Here is an 11,164-nt window from a genome sequence, read left to right as displayed (position 1 = left end):
TTTCACCTTTGAGCTTTGGTTTTCTCAAGAGAGAGTGGAATAGGATTACATCTGTATTGATTTCAGTTCATTCTGTAACAAGTGTAATTCATTCTGAATACTTTGTACATTCTGGTGTTGTAAAGCCAAGAAGGGTTGTGTGATCTTGAGGTTCTCAAGATCAACATTCTTGGGGGTGTGCTGAGCCAAAGGAAGTGTGTTTCTTGAGGGGATCAAGGTCACTTCTTTGGTGGTGTTTGTTGAACCAAGTGGTGTTCAATGTTTTGAAGAATCCAAATCCTTTGAAGGATGTTGAAGCCTCTGTTATGCTTGATGTTGCTGTGCTGGTTTAAGCTTTGTTCTGGGATAGTTTATATGTTGTAATCCACCCTGTGATTAAATCTAAAGCATTAGCATTCTCAATCTTTGTGAAAACAAAATGATTTCAAACTAAGTAAAAACAACCGATTGTTTTGTCGAAACAACCGATTGTTTATACTTAGGTGTTTTGAGAAAAAGATTGAAAACTGTTTTGAATGGTTGAACTGTTAAGTACCAAAACAACCGATTGATTCGAGGAAACAACCGATTGTTTGTTTTGGGACCATAACAAAAAAACTGTTTTCTTTGACTGAGCTTTAAATGATTTAACTGCTTATGCTCCAGTCATTAAATGCTTTGACCAATCTTGTAATGCAATTTAAGAGTTTGTTAAGATTTGATAACAAACTACATCTTTGAATATATTCAGAAAAACAGATTTAAGAATTAAGAATCTTTGACAAAGTTTTTCTAAGAGAGTTTTTCAAAGTGCTGAGATTGCTAAGTGTTTGTGATTGATCAAAGTGCTGGAATAGGATTCTGCTTGTATTGATTTCAGATTATCTTCTGTAACAAGTGTAATTCTTGTACTCTGTTGAACAATTTCGTTTTTGTGTTTGCTGAGATTGGCTGTGTGTTCTTGAGGTGTTCAAGATCAGCAATCTTAGTGTTGGCCAAGGAGAGTGTGTTTCTTGAGGTGTTCAAGGTCATTCTCTTGGTTGTTGCGTAAGTGATCAAGTGGTGATTGCTTAGTGGATATCCTCAGGGTTTCTGAGAAGACTGGATGTAGCTCTGGTTTGGAGTGAACCAGTATAAACAACTGTGTGCAATCGCTCTATCTCTAACTCTTTAAATTCAGTTTATTTGTTGTTTACTGGTATAAACAACCGATTGTTTCTACGAAACTGATCCTGCCTGTTGACCAGAATGCTGGAAACTGCCTCGTCAAAGGATCGACGTGTGCACCGCTTCACACCTCCGTTCCTCTTCGAGATCCACCTCAAGAACCTGCAAAGAAACAGAGCGGCGCCGCTGCGGCCGATCGCACTCCAACGCCCAAGTCAGTGACCGAATCACCAAATACTAAGAGAACAAGAACCGTGCAAATCCTCTCTCACAGTAAGCTTTATAACTCGCAAGCGTAAAGAGTATATTCTGAACGTGCGTACCTCAGAAAGTTCGTTGAGAACTCTTATATACCTGGTTACTTTCTCTCTCCTGGAAGTTACAGACTTGGGCACGTGGCTCGCATCCAACTGTACACGTGCCATCATCTGGAGCCTCCTTGACTTGGGCGCTGCTTCTGACTCTCTTTTTGGCTAAGTTATTTATGCATGGTGCTGCCCAGTACATAGCTAACTTGGGAGTGCGATCTCTACTGGAACTGGCGAGTTAGGGTGCCTTCATACACCTTCCCTGTGGTCTCGCCGGCCGCCTTCATAATCTGCACCACCTTCATCTCTGGCGATGTGCTTGTTCTGGCGATCTCCAATCACTAGGTCGCCTGAGTCTACATCTGGCGACTTCATCTTTAACCTGGTGATCGCCGATTCTGGTATGCTGGAGATCGGAACACGCCAACTTAATAATTGGCGACTTCACGAGCCCCCCAACTTCCTTCCCTTCTGCCAACCTGGCGCCTTGTCAACACGCCTATACTGTAGCTCGATGCCACGTCATCACTTCCGACTACCAGGGCGGTACACAAGCCCCCCAGTCTTAAGCGAAGACTTGTCCAGCGAAAAGACTGAAAGAGTCACGTCAACACCGGTCTACGTGGCACTGACGCAGAATTCCAAGCGGTTGTACTTTCTGCTGCTCTGACGCTCCACCAAACCCCTCACCCATCATTCGACATGTGGCTTCATCAACGGTTACCTTCGGTTACCGTTTGCGCTTCCCAAACCCATTTCGAAAAAACCCTTAAACCCATTTTCACTCTACTGTTCCATCACTCTTCTTCGTGTTCTCAAACGCTCTCACCTTCTCCTGCAAAAAACTCTCTCAGCGCTCTTCAACATCCTGAACCATCATCATCCTTCATCGTCTTCCTGATCATCGAAAGGTACCTACTTTCCTTCTTCTGCTGGTTTTTCTTGCATTTTAACCGATTCGCATCATCCTGTAACTGCCTGGTGCATACACTGTGGGTTGCTTTTTCCATTTCTCCTTCTACGTAACTTAGGGCTCCGTCAATCATCGCAACGAACCTACGTTCGTTCGTTTTTCACCTTCCTTCCATGATCGAGTCAGCCTCTGTAACCCCTGATCATTTTTCCTTTTCTTCTTCCTTTGCAGCTGCAACAATGACTCGCACAAAGATCACCCCGAATCCTCCTCTTTCATCACGAAACCCCCCTTCACAAGCACACGACCCACCACGAGTTCGTGGCGCTTCATCCTCCCAGGCTGAGAGGCCTGCGTCTTCCCGCCCTAACCTGGCCCAGGCGACTCCACCTATCGCCGGCGGAGCCCCCCGTCCCCTTGCTGGACTTCAAAACCCTGTATCCCTGGGCCAACTCGACCCTGTTGAAGGAAACGTCTTCCGTGAACACTGCTGGGGCAGTTTTGCGACTGACTAAGGGGGATGAACCCAACCAAACGTTTCATAAGGAGCACGATGAGAAGATGATAGTGCTGCCTCGCCCCCCCGATCTGCCCGTTTGTGCTGATGACAAGGTGAGTGCTGACGGGCCCTTCTGCTTCGTCTACACGACGCTATTCAAGAAGGTGAAACTGAAGTTTCCCTTCACCCGATTCGAGAGGGAACTCCTTACCGAGCTCAACATTGCCGCCGCGCAGCTTCACCCCAACAGCTGGGCGTTTGTTCGAGCATTCCAAGTGATGTGCGACCACCTGGGGTTGCCCGCATCCGTAGACGTGTTTTTATTTCTCTTCGAAGCCAAGCACCCGGGAGACCGCCTATGGGTTAGCTTGAATGGGATTGCTGGGAGGTCAATCTTTGCTATCTTCCAGCAATCCTATAAAGATTGGAAAGGGAAATTCGTCCAAGTGCGCCCTAACGATAAGGACGCCTCCCTACTCGACGGCTTCCCCTTATACTGGGTGGACAAGGGGAAGAAAGAATCCAAGAGCTGCTTCAGGAGACCCAGAAGTCCTGACAGCATGGGAGCGTTGGACCGAGATCTCTGCCTTTTCTGGAAAAGGGTCGCGGATGCCAACATCACTTTCCTTACCACCACCCTGATCTGCTTCGAATTCTACGAGGACCAGCTCGAAACTCGAATAGGTTAGAACATTTAAACTGTTGTTTTAATACTGCTTTTATTTGACTGTTTCTGGGCGTCTTGTGCGTTATGCGCAAGACTTTGGTTTTATTTTTCCTGCACCGATCATCTGCTTTGCTGCATACTGCCTTATGCACTTATCTTCTCCTTGAGTTAACCCATGCATTTTCGTCTCATGCAGATAACATGTTGGGCAAGGGTATGCTTGCGGAATTGAGGGCGCTCGCCCGAACCCACGGGTTGGCGACGGGTTCTCAAACAGTACCTGATGGAAACCGTCCAGCCTCAAAACTTTCGGCCAAGAAGATAGACGAAGATCGAGCTTTAATGAAGAGTTTGTAAAGTCTTTTTCTTCTTCTTAGCCTTGTAAAAATTGTATAGAGTAGTTAGAAAGTTTTGGGCCTTGTATTTTGGGCCAAAGTAGAGAAAGATGTAAATAGAAAACAAAGTAATGTGTAAAATAGTAAAAGAGGGGTGCAAATAGAAATGTAGGCAAGGAAGACATGAGTCTCCACATGTCTTCTTCTTAATGGAGAGGATTTGCACCAATAAGATGGTGACACTTGTCACACTCTCATTTGAGAGTTTTTGAGAGACTTTATCCTATAAATAGGAGTCTCTTATACATGTATTTCTTTAACTTTGAATTAGTAATGAAATGCTGCCTAGTTTTGGCCATTCTACTTGTTCTTAAGTTCTCCCTAGGTTAGTCTCCTTCAAGACTTAGCCTAGACTCTTTCCTAGTGAGTTGGCCTCACCTCTCACTCTCACAAATTCCTACTCCACTTCAATCCATGGAAACTCCTCTTGAGTTTCTTTAATGCTTCCGCTCATCATATCTCCTTCATCATTCATCCAAAGAAGAAATTACAAAGATCATTACTAGAAGAAGATCGTTTTTCCATCATTTGGTATTCAGAGCTATGGTTGTAAGATCTTCTTCTATTTTTTTCTAAATTCCATGTTGTTCATAATGTTCTTGATTGTCTTGAATGTTTACCGATTGATTTTGTGTTTTTTTTTGTCTTTTTGTTCGGTTCAAATTAATTGTTCTTACTTGAACCTTCATGTATGTGCTTTTAGGTGTTCTTGTGTTCATGTTCATGTGTGCTTTTGAATTTTTTGAGTTTTCTTCAAATTTGTTCGGTGAAATTTTCATATAATTGAGTCATTTTGATTTTATAATCATATATGTTTTGTCTAGAGTCATGTTTAGTCCAAATTTGTCATAAACTCCATTAGTTGAACTTTTTGATATTTTTTTCAAATTTCTTCTTAGATTAGAGCTCTTGAGTGCATTTGATTTTCATTTTTGAGTTCATAAATTGCTACTAGATCATTAGCAATTTTCTTTGACTTAGGTTTCCATTGTCATTCTCTCAAAATTCATTTTCGAAAATTCTCGAAAATTTTCCGAAAAAATTTCGTGGTTCAAAAAGCATTTCAGTGGTGTGCACAGTAATCTGGCCAGTTCTTGCGGAATCTTGGAAATTGTGGTGGTACAGTGAATCCAGAGGTACGAATAGCAGATCTGGTTTAGGTTTCTCGGACTTTATTCTTGAAAATTTTCTCTGCGATTTGCATTGTTGTTCTTCATCTTCTGCATCATTTTGAATCGGTGTGCGAAGATTGATCAAAGAATAGTAACGGTGCAAAACGGAGGTTTGTGATTTTTGATGACCTAAATCGGAATCGCGCGCGGAGGAATTGTGAACGGAGGAATCGCAAACGACAGTGGCGTTTTCCAGTGAAATCGGTGAACGGAGAAGACGACCGGAGAAATCTGTTTGAATCACGATCGAGTTGGTCTGGTGAATTGAAAATCGAAGAATTAAAGCAGTGAAGAATGAATTGATTCATGTAAGTTCTTCTTCCGCTTTCACTTCCGATTCCGAAGATTTTTGGTTCTACCTTTTGCGTTCATTGTTCTTCGTATTGTGGAGCGATTTTGGAGAAGATTAATCGGAGAATAGGTGAACGGTGGGTTGCAATTTGTTCATTTTGAATCGGTGCGTGTTTCATTCAAATGATTTCTAAAATTAGAGTGAAATTTGGCATCTGCGTTGAACAGAGCAGTTTGGAGTGCAGAACCAAAATCAATTGAAGCTGGAGTTCGTATTGTTTAGTGAGAATTTTGGTTTTGCAACTACGTAAACAAGAACTGCAGATAAGTTGTTTGCTTAAATTCCTCTGTGGTTTAAATTTTGGCAGCAGCTGGAGTATGCATGTGTGTAGTGGAGGTTTATTTGCCTAATTGAATTAAAAAAAAAATTAGATTCATTCAATTTTTTTTAATAAATTCTGGTGTTTCCCTTGATGTTTCTGGTATTGATGCAGCGGTGATTGGTTTCGAAATTGGTGTGCAGTTTTTCTTTTGATTAGTAAAATTTGGTGGTATAATTTTGTGCATTGAAACTGTTTGATGAATTGATCACGATGTTGTGATGTAGTATGATGACTTGAATTGTTTGCATCATTTGGTTCATAATTGGTGTTTACGATGCAATGCTTAATTGAGTAAAATTCCGGCGCATAATTGGTTGGTGTATTGATCCAGAGATTTAATTAAAATTGCCTCATTGAATGCAAGAAAAGTGAGATAGAGAAAGCAAAGTGCGGAAACTAAATTGGTTCAATTTTGTTGAAGCAAGAATTTTACTGGTGCAAGTCTTGATGCAGAATTTTCCGGTTTAGCTTGTGAAATTGGCAAAGTGAAGCTGTTGGTGAATTTTGAAATTGTAATTGAGAAGCGTAGGTCTTCATACTAGCTGTTCTGATTCAGATTTGATTGCTTGAAATTGTTGATCATTTTGGTGCAGATTTTAATTAAATAAAAAAAAAAAGTATGTCTACATTTGAATTCAATTTGTGAATTACAAATTGATTGAAGCTGATGCAGTGAATTGTGGGGTCCGTAAATTTGAAGAATTTGATGAGAAATGGTGTGCCGAAGGTGCAGGTGAATCAAGTACTAGCAAGGTGTGCAATTAATTGAAGAAATTAAAGTAGAATCAGTGAAAGCAAATTGGAATTTGTTGAATAATGAGGGAGCGTAAATTTTGGTGAGAAATTTGGCAATTGGAGTTCCTTAGCGCGGGACCCGCGAGAATTGAGTTCTTTGGACCAAGCTACATTGGGCAGCAACATTTTGGATTTCATGGTCTACTAAGAATTTTCATCATTCTTTGTTTTTCTTTTTTTAATCCAATTCTAGTGCCAATCTTTAGGTGCTTCTTTTAAGTGCTTACTTTCTTGAAAACCTTTAATTTCTTGCTTGTCTTGATTTTATGGATAATCTTTGTGTTTGTCATCTCTAATCTCCTTTGAGTTTCACTCTTCAAATTGAGCTTTTATTGCTTTTATTATTGACCTCTTGAAGTGGAATATACCTTGAATTTGTTCTTTGTGAGAATTGAGCTAACTTCTAGGTAGCATCCTAAGAGAAGGCAAAGGACTTTGCAAGGGGTACTCACCTTTGGAGGACAAACAAGTAAAGGCTTGGAGAGAAACACTTGTGAGAAAAGAGAAGAGAACTTTGAAGATTATTTTTTTAAAAAATTTTGTGTGATTTCAATAGTTTTGTAATTTGGCCATTATCTTTACTTTAGGTGTCTTGGAAGAGCCTTTGGTGTTCTTCCATCTCCTACAAACTTTCTTTAATTTTCTTATTAGATACACGCTTTAGACGGTGAGTGTGTCTTGAAGGTTCACAAGTGCCAACAAGCCTCACCATTAGGAGTCGTCTAGTTTAAATTTTTGCAATTTAAATTCTTAGTTTTTTAAAAAAAAAAACTTTCTTTTAGTTTCTTTCTTTAGAAAACTCTTTGTTTGTGTTGAAGAAGTTTTCATTGGAAGGAGATTTGTGAAGTGCATTGGGATAAGTTCTGGCTAGGAAAGACTTGGTACTTAAGAGTGTCCATTGTGACCCACCTCTCTTTCCTGGGAATTTACCTTGTGTGCTAAACTCACTTTCCTTCTTGTGAAAAATCTTTTAAATACAAAGCTTAAATATGTCTATGTATACTTATCATCATAGTAGAAGAAAGATTTATAACCCTCATTATCAAAAAAAGGAAGGGATGCGTTTTGAGCCTAGAAGTTTATATTATTCTACCGAGCCTGAAGTATACATTCCTTACTTTGATGGAAATAAAAATGTTGAAGCATATTTAGAATGGGAAACAAAAGTTGATCAAATCTTTGAAAAACATCAATTGGATGAATTTAGAAAATTTTCCATGGCTACTCTAAGTTTTCAAGAATATGCTAGGTCTTGGTGGATACAAAGGGAAGCAGATGTTAGAATTGGTAGAAAATCAGAAATATTGAATTGGGATGAATTGAAGATGTGTATGAGAAGAAAGTTTGTTCCACCTTCATATGTGAAAAAGAAAAAGCTTAGAGAAGAAATGAAAGAGCTTGTAGAAAAAGGAAGAAATTTTATATACAGAGAAAAAGAATATGTTAGAAGAGAAAAGGAGTTTAGAGAAAAATTCCAAGCTCTTGTCAGAAAGAAAGAAGAGAATGAGAAAAAGGAAAGTACAAAAAACTCTTTTTTTCGAGTTGAATCAGATATCGATAACATTTTATCTTCTCTAGAAAACCCTTGTGAGGATGTGCTTGAAGAAAAATCTATGTTTGGAGCTGAACCAAATATAGATATAAATATTTCCTCCACAGAAAATACAGAAGAATGTTTGATTGAAAAGGAAGAAGAAGAGGAAACCCACAAAGAAGAAGAGTCTTTTATGACACCCCCTGAAAGCATGGTTGAGAAAGAATCCTTAAAGGGGGATTGCAATACTTTGAACTCTTCTTTTCAATTATATAATGCTCATTCTTCTTCACAAAAATATCAAAAACAACACTTTGTGATGTTGTTGCCTAGCTTGGGCAATAAACAAAACAAAGTGAACAAAAATATTTTTGAAATGGGCCTTATGTTTTTCTTTAAAAAGAATTTTAAAGAAAAGGGGACTTATTTTTGTTTAGTTTTCTTTTCTTTTAATTTTCTTCTAAAAAGGAAATTTATCTCATGTTTGTTTGATGTTTATTGCAGATTGACATTTGACCCAGGAGGAAACCATCAAATAAACAGAGGTTGCTGTCATTGAGCATCATTCAGATCTGAGGACAGATCCTTTTCAAGAGGGAGGGGATGATGGAAACCGTCCAGCCTCAAAACTTTTGGCCAAGAAGATAGACGAAGATCGAGCTTTAATGAAGAGTTTGTAAAGTCTTTTTCTTCTTCTTAGCCTTGTAAAAATTGTATAGAGTAGTTAGGAAGTTTTGGGTCTTGTATTTTGGGCCAAAGTAGAGAAAGATGTAAATAGAAAACAAAGTAATGTGTAAAATAGTAAAAGAGGGGTGCAAATAGAAATGTAGGCAAGGAAGACATGAGTCTCCACATGTCTTCTTCTTAATGGAGAGGATTTGCACCAATAAGATGGTGACACTTGTCACACTCTCATTTGAGAGTTTTTGAGAGACTTTATCCTATAAATAGGAGTCTCTTATACATGTATTTCTTTAACTTTGAATTAGTAATGAAATGCTGCCTAGTTTTGGCCATTCTACTTGTTCTTAAGTTCTCCCTAGGTTAGTCTCCTTCAAGACTTAGCCTAGACTCTTTCCTAGTGAGTTGGCCTCACCTCTCACTCTCACAAATTCCTACTCCACTTCAATCCATGGAAACTCCTCTTGAGTTTCTTTAATGCTTCCGCTCATCATATCTCCTTCATCATTCATCCAAAGAAGAAATTACAAAGATCATTACTAGAAGAAGATCGTTTTTCCATCAGTACCCAATTCGGTGGTGGAGACAGCCATCGTCCACGGGCGATCGCCACCTAAGGAACCCGCCCAACGCAAGAAACTAGTCCTCAAGAGGCCCAAGAGGAAAGCTCCTCAAGTGATCCGCGAAGAGGAAGAGGAGGACGACGAGGCCACTGAAGACAGCCTTATCACAAAGAGGAAGAGGGTGGAACCTTCTTCACCACCCGCACCACCCCCTCTTCCTACGTCAACGCCACCATCCACGCCTGCCCCTCCTCCATCATCGCCACCCCCACAAGCTCCTGCTTCCCCAGTCCAAGCGATCCCGCTGGCCACTGCGCCACCTGCAGTTGAGGCCCAAGAGCCAAATTTCATGGAGGACCCCCCGAGCGCCTCCACACCATACGTATCAGCTGGAGGGGGTCCCCCTTCAAATGCTTCACCTGCGGAGGCTGCTCCAATCGGGGATGAGGTTGCTCATACCTCTCCGATTCTGATCATCGAATCCCCGATTCCGTCGCCACGCCAACAAGCGCCTACTGAAGAACCTGCTAAGGAAGGTGACAACGAGAACCAACAACAGGCTCCCATAGCGCCTCTACACGCAGCAAACCTCCCTCTCGAGGTTACAAGGATGTGGGAGCCTCTATCTGCTAAGCTGAAGATGATAGCAGATGACATTCCCACCGTCATAACCAGAGCCGTGGAGGGCTCCACCAGGAAACTCCAGGACGACCTCTTCAACCTCAAAACTGAAAACAGCACCATGAGGGTCGAGGTGGAGAAGTTGTCCTTCAACCTGACGCTCGCGGAAATTGAACACTCCCGAGTGGAGGACGCAATGAGCACCGAGCTCAGGCTGGCGCGCAAGGAGGCCACTGACCTTCGCCACAAGGTGCAACTACTTGCTCAAGAAAAGATTGAACTGGAGAGCAAGATTGTGCCCTATCGCGTCAAGGTGGCTGACCTGGAGGCTCTTATAAAAACTGACGCCGTCAAGGTGAAGAAACTAGAGCAAAGGTCAGCCGACCGGGAGAAACTCCTTGGACAGGTGGAAAAGGCGAGGGACGAGGCCATGGCTGATCTCGACGAGGCCAACAAAGAGAAGGGAAAGATAGCTGCTGAATTGGCCCAAGTGCAAGCGGAATCCAAGAAGGTTGCTGAAGACCTTCTCCAGGCTCAAGAGACCAATGAACAACTCAAGAAGCAGGTTGAAGAGCTGGAGCAACAGAATAAGGAGTTGAAAGAGCAAACTGAAGATCTCAAGAAGCGGATTGAGGAACTTCAGAAGCAGATTGAAGAACTCAAGCTGAACTCTGCTCAAATTCTGGCCGCTGGATTCGAAGCTGCACGGGAACAATTTGCCTGCTTGTTCCCCGACCTGGACCTCAGCATGGTGTCTCTTGATAATGAGGTAGTGGATGGAAAGGTGGTTCCTGCTGAAGATTAAACGATTCTCTCCATCTGCTACCTTCGTGCCTTTTCCTTGCATATACTTTTGTAATAAACTCACATTTTCTTGGACATGTATTTACCAAGTTGGCGTGTATTTTCTTGAACTGATACTTTGCTTAATGAAGTTACTTTCGCATTTCTTCTTGTAACCCCTTTGTTTACCTTTAACTTTCCTTGCATGATTTACTTTCAACGAAATAACTTAGTAATCTCGTAGGCACGATCTTGTACTTGGCTGTTTCGAACCATCTCAACTTCGAATAATAATCACATTTATCAACTCGTAACCTAAGGCAATAAACCTTAGCGTAAAATGATACCTTAAGCAATGGACTTTAACTCAACCCCTGGCTTTATAACACCGCTACACCCGATCTGCTCCATCA

The 11,164-nt window shown here is 41.2% G+C and overlaps 1 long non-coding RNA gene across 2 annotated transcripts; it reads left to right on the top strand.

Moving 5' to 3' along the window:
* The first annotated feature begins 3,838 nt into the window (after positions 1 to 3,838).
* Positions 3,839 to 8,494, top strand: LOC137827798 (uncharacterized). 2 transcript variants are annotated; one of them, XR_016521230.1, is made up of 3 exons: positions 4,769 to 5,064; positions 5,177 to 5,528; positions 5,620 to 8,494. It is a non-coding gene; the product is annotated as an uncharacterized LOC137827798 (long non-coding RNA). The 2 variants fall into 2 exon arrangements; XR_016521229.1 differs by having other exon boundaries at positions 3,839 to 5,528.
* Positions 8,495 to 11,164: the final 2,670 nt, after the last annotated feature.

This window comes from Phaseolus vulgaris, chromosome 5 (genome assembly GCF_051622355.1).
Source record: "Phaseolus vulgaris cultivar YP4 chromosome 5, ASM5162235v1, whole genome shotgun sequence".
NCBI lineage: Eukaryota > Viridiplantae > Streptophyta > Magnoliopsida > Fabales > Fabaceae > Phaseolus > Phaseolus vulgaris.
Note: the sequence above shows the minus strand (reverse complement) of the source record. Positions and strands in the feature narration are given on the sequence as shown.